This window comes from Etheostoma cragini, chromosome 17 (assembly GCF_013103735.1).
Source record: "Etheostoma cragini isolate CJK2018 chromosome 17, CSU_Ecrag_1.0, whole genome shotgun sequence".
Lineage (NCBI taxonomy): Eukaryota > Metazoa > Chordata > Actinopteri > Perciformes > Percidae > Etheostoma > Etheostoma cragini.
This window is the reverse complement of record NC_048423.1, coordinates 3806621-3811620: the sequence shown is the minus strand read 5'-3', so window position 1 is coordinate 3811620 and position 5000 is coordinate 3806621. Positions and strand designations below refer to the sequence as shown.

Genomic DNA, 5000 nt, shown 5'->3' with positions numbered 1-5000 from the left:
TTCCCAACTCATGCATCACTGTCTAGGCGTTCTTCACACTGTATGACTAAAACTACAAATTATACAATTATAGATCCAATTCACTCGTCCATTTTTAGTAAATGTATACTATGTATCCATATAGTGCTATATATCCCCCTCCGTGGCTCTAGTACTACACCTGACAGTCAGCAGAAGGTTTTAATTTATTTTCTGTTTTAAATCAAACAACATGTAAATGGTAATATTGAACACGGGACATCTTTCCAAGCTCTTCTCACATGCAAAAATATATATTCCTATTTATACATTTTATACAAACAAATTTAAGAGACATTATAAGAAAGTATTTGTCTATTTGTATCTGACTCGCCAAACACAATAGATAATTGCAAATACTTTTCATCCTAGATCTGCAACAAAGTTAATTCTCACTCACAACGAGCACTTTCTCGCCTCAGCGACCAAGAGAGCAGCAACTCATCACCTGAAAAGAGCGACAAAGTGAAAGAAAAATAGGACGTTGACATTTAACCCCTTGCTCTGTCCTTCACTCTAATTAGGTTGTGTGGTTGCTTTAACCTGCTGGTCAGCTGATTGACTTGATGGTGGAGAGGTTATTGAGGGCAACCCCCACCTTCATCCAACTCTTTCTAACTTCAAAACTTGCCCACAGAACTCAATAACGCACCATCGAGTTGATAAAATGCTCACACTCAAACACACACACGCACGCATACTGTAGCTAACACCCTCACCTCTTCTTGAAATGCTCAGCATGATACACCCCCCTCTATCACCACCGGACCCCCACCCCTTCAAGCCCCATTGTCTCCCGGCTAACAATAGAGGTCCTTCAAGCCTTTTAAAAAAGAAAAGAAGTCTTTTTGTCAAAATGAAACACTTTAGTGTTGGGTTAAATTGAGGGGGAGGAGGAAATGGTGGTAGGGGGGTGTTTTGCGGAGGTGGAGGTTGGGGGATGTATGTAGAAGTAGTAGCAGGGGGTTACTGAGTCGTTTGCATTTTTTTTTCTCATAATTGGCGCAGTCCTGTAGCTCCCTAATTAGCCTTTGATAATGAGTTGATAATGTAACCAATTAGGTCATTCGTCAGCCAAGTCAAGCCGACTACAAGTATTTTTTTCTCCGCCTCCTTCCCCTTTCTCTTCTTCTTTTCCTTGGCTCTTGATGTAACTTGTTAATTAAATCAAATTGTGTGATAGCCGAATCTGATGCCGGCTCTTTTGTTCCCCAGTGAGAGCTTGTACTGTTTCTTAGATACGCTAGCAGTAAGGCAAGCTGCGTCTGTTGGGTTCACCTCCTATCTTCCTCCCCTATCTGGTGCCGGGCTTGGCGGTGCTGGAGGAGTAGAAGGAGGAGGTAGCACACGTCTTGGCAATAAGCTCATTGTTGTCACTTAGATGAGTAATTAGAGTTATTTAATCATTAAGTCCTTAATACCTATCTGATAGAAGTGTTAGTCAACCACAAGGCTCCTGGATAACAGGTGTGTCAGAAAGTGTGTGTTTGTGTGTGTGTGTGTGTGTGTGTGTGTTTGCAAGTTGAGCAAATGGGCTCATGTCCAGGGATTATGACGGCTGTTAATTAGTGAAAGTGTATTTTTATGTTTGCTTGAGCCTATGTGGACTTGTGTGCAGTCTCCTTGCCAGTATTTGATTTGGCTATGTTGTTGGCAAAGACAAATTCCACCCTAAAGTATTTCAGTACATAAAAAAAAATCACATCTACTTTCAATTTCTGTGACTAATTGTTATTGGTGTATATCAGTTATTCCTGGGGATGTGACACTTGCCTGATGTATTTCCAAGGGTTGCAATGAGGCTTGAAAACTTGAAAAGTTGATTTGATGTCCGTCCCTCAAAATCAAAGAGCTTTCTCTAGAGACGCCTTTTGTTGCTGATATTTTAATAATAATAACAACAATTGCAAAAAAGTTGATAGCCCTTTTGTTACCTGAGCAAAATCCCAGATAAACATTATTTTAGCTTGTTGTCAAGAAAGCCCTCATGTGGAATTGGCCGAAGAAAAACGCTACTTAAGACAATATAAAAAATATGTTAAATACTACGTGCATGCATAAAAGATCATGTTACATATGTAATTTAAAAGCCTTGTTTCTTTATCGATGTTGCCTATAACTGGCTTGACTTGAAAAAATAAAAGAAATGAAAAAGAATACTGACACAAAGATCAGTGGCCAGTAATTTTACAGTAGTTCATTAACCAAAATATGTGTTATTTTCCATATTCTGCTGTTGCTGCTATAACAATATTCCTATAAACCTCGGCACCTCCACCTCTCTACAACAAATGCAACAAGTTGTTTACCATTCTCTGTAAAAAGTGCAAAGGGAAATAAACCAAGATCACAAATAATAATCACAATATAGCTCCAGGGGTGCCGTGGAGGTATAAGAGGTATTAAAGTAGTACAGTATGGACTCCTTTTTCTTTTAAATTGACCCAACCTTCCTAAAATCATATTGCAGACACCCATGCATCAATTGTACGTTATTCTGTGGACACAGTGCAACAAAAGTGCAAATCTTCACTAAATGTTGTTGTTTGTACTTTCCATTGATACTGCTGACTAACAGTAACCCACAGACTGCAAATATTCAGATATGATCCCGTCTAGTAATGTGTTGCAAGTGCTGCTGTGTGCCAGTTAACCTAATCCCTCATTTATTTGGAAGTAACCTAAATATCAGTTAATATCAGGTCTTAGTTCCCCCCCCCCCCCCCCCTTTTTTTAAATGGCCCACTAAAACGCCCCATTTATCAGGCGCTGCAACCCCTAAAGCTCTTATATAAATAAGATTAGTGTCGTGTTTGAGAGTCTGGGAATAAGAGGTGTAATATCTGATGGTTTTATATGCAGTATTATTGTTATCCCTTCTTAGTCGGGCTGATACTCCTCTCTCTCTCTCTCTCTCTCTCTCTCAGTTCTCAGTTTGTCTCTCTCTCCCTCTCATTTCTCATGTGTTCATTCGTTAATTCTTTCTCTGGGTCCGTCTTTCAAGATTCAGTATTATGAGGAGCTAAGCTGGAATAAAGCGCCCTGGCATCAAATGTTCATATTGTTCAGGTCTGTCTGTCACACAATCTCTCTCTTCCTGCTGCTGTCTCTCTACCATTAAAAAAAAAAACTTGTTGTGAATTTTACCGTCTTCACGTCTTTTATGTCTTGTTCACCATCTCTCTTACTGCCCTCACACCTCACTGTCCTTTTACTGTAATGGCTCCTCTTCTCCTTGCCTATTTTAATCTTCTGCTGCTCTGTTTGTTATCAATTAAGAAGCCTCACTCATACCTAATTGAGGGGCCATGTCTTCGTTCACAGCGGCTGAATTAGCCACCTCGGTCCTGGGAGCCGATTTAGGTTCTTTTGAGGCCATTTTGTTGTCGGCCATTTTCACATTTCCTCCTAACTCCTCGCCACAGAGGGCAGGCACCACACTGTAATTACCCAATCTGTTCCCATTCATACTCTTCAATTTCAGCACCTACCTCTCTTATTCTCTTATACTCCCCCCTCTTTCCCTGCCTCAATCCCTCTCTGCTCCCCACCTCTTTTGGAAACCAGCAACCCCCTCTTTTTACCCCTCTGGGTGTACAAAAGCTGGGTTACAATATGGGGGTATTAGAGCCGGGTGCAGGCTCAGCTGGGGGCTGGCTTTAGCCAGCTGAGGGTTATCCATGGCGAGCCCTGAGTCACGTCACTGATGTCCTGTGATGTTGCTGAGGCGGAAGACTTTTCTTAACACGCTGTACCCTTTGATGGGCCCTCAGGCCCTGCACTCTGCCTGAGAAAACACTGCAACCCTGAGTAGCCCCTCGTTGGGTGCCAGGATGAGGGGTAATTCACTCCCTTTTTCATCAATTTCAGAGGTTGAGTGTTGCAAAAATTTGCTAGAGTTTTTTCCTTTTTTTTTAAATTAAAAATTATACCTCTGTTATATTTTTTCACAACGTATAGTTTTAATTGTTTTCACTTTTACTCATGCATTATCCACATTATGTATATACTTAGTTCCTTCCGAGGCATCCTGTTCTCCATTCAAAGCAACTGGGAGCTGACCAGCACATTTTCAATCTTTACTGCTGGTTATTGACGGACTCCACTGGACAACCTGTGGCAACATGCTGATTGTTGTTGTTGAGGGTGGGTTTTTCATTTACTTCACAGCCGTTCTTTGTTTTTAAATCAGTGACCTTTCTGACACAAGAGCAAGTTTCATACCATCAAGCTGCATCTTCAGTTCGCTCCTTAGACTGAGAAATATATAACTGTTGCTGGTCATTGGTATGGTTTAGATCATTATTGAGTCACCGTTTGAGCACATAGCCTGATTGTTACTGGTCCTCTGATTTAGCTGTTTTTGAATGTTCATATCGTGACACACTCTTTCTAAACTAAACCACTTTATCATCATAAAACATAATGAATTTGATTAATGAATTCTCTTTTCTAATCATTTTTAGTATGCATACTTGTTTTCAGTATATTTAATTTTATCACTTTTCCAGTGTGAACTTCATACTCCAAACCTCTTACAGGACAATTCAGATTTTAATTGAATTGAGTCTGGTTTATTAAAACAACCGTTTCTATAATCAATTTCTGTTTTTCTGGAACCTAAATAGATAAATTGACATCAGCCTTGCTTGTAGCCAAGATCACGTAAAAAACAGGAATAGCTGTCTGATGCAGTGTGATTTGTAATGAACGGTATTGCAGCGTTGAACTTTAAATTAGCCACTCTCAGACATCATTTAGCAATATTATCTCCCTTTATGACCGTGCCAGACTCAAACAGGATACATGCTGTTTCCAATATTGTCGCAGGCTGATATAGTAATGTGCTCGGCTGGATATGTTTCTCTGTAAAGAGAAAATACCAGCATTTCTGAAAGGTGAATAGTCCCCTGCCTCCTCTCCCACTTTTGAAATGTGACAGATAACATCCTCCCTAGTTCAAAACGGCGAGACGAGGGGGG

At 40.3% G+C, this 5000-nt stretch overlaps 1 protein-coding gene across 7 annotated transcripts in view; it reads left to right on the top strand.

The window, feature by feature from the left end:
• The window catches only part of wdpcp (WD repeat containing planar cell polarity effector), a 77275-nt gene that overhangs the window by 48053 nt on the left and 24222 nt on the right, over window positions 1–5000 (top strand). The window lies entirely within an intron of this gene.